This window comes from Penaeus monodon, chromosome 28, assembly GCF_015228065.2.
Source record: "Penaeus monodon isolate SGIC_2016 chromosome 28, NSTDA_Pmon_1, whole genome shotgun sequence".
Classification (NCBI taxonomy): domain Eukaryota; kingdom Metazoa; phylum Arthropoda; class Malacostraca; order Decapoda; family Penaeidae; genus Penaeus; species Penaeus monodon.
The window spans coordinates 322,211-322,601 of NC_051413.1; positions in this window are offsets into that span (position 1 = coordinate 322,211).

Genomic DNA, 391 nt, shown 5'->3' on the forward strand with positions numbered 1-391 from the left:
TACTTGTGTTATCATATTCTATTGATAACTAATAAAAATTCAAATCTACTCCTGTTTCATATCTTTTATTATTTACATATCGTTTTCTCATATAATATTGCTATGCGATGTTTTGCCATTCAAATATGCATTGTACGTAAGCGTTACACACAAAAAAAAATTAAACGAGATACAAACTAAACATGATAATTAACACAACTTGAAAATATAGGCTTCTGTGTCTCCACTTGCATGAAATTTTACCGAAAACACAAATCACATACACACAAATAAGCAAATAAGTACTTACTTAAGTAAAGAATGAGTTGCCAATTTTCATCAAAATTAATACCATATTAATGTAGAAACAAATCTTCCCACTTTTACACTCTTATATTTCCTCTCTGTATTT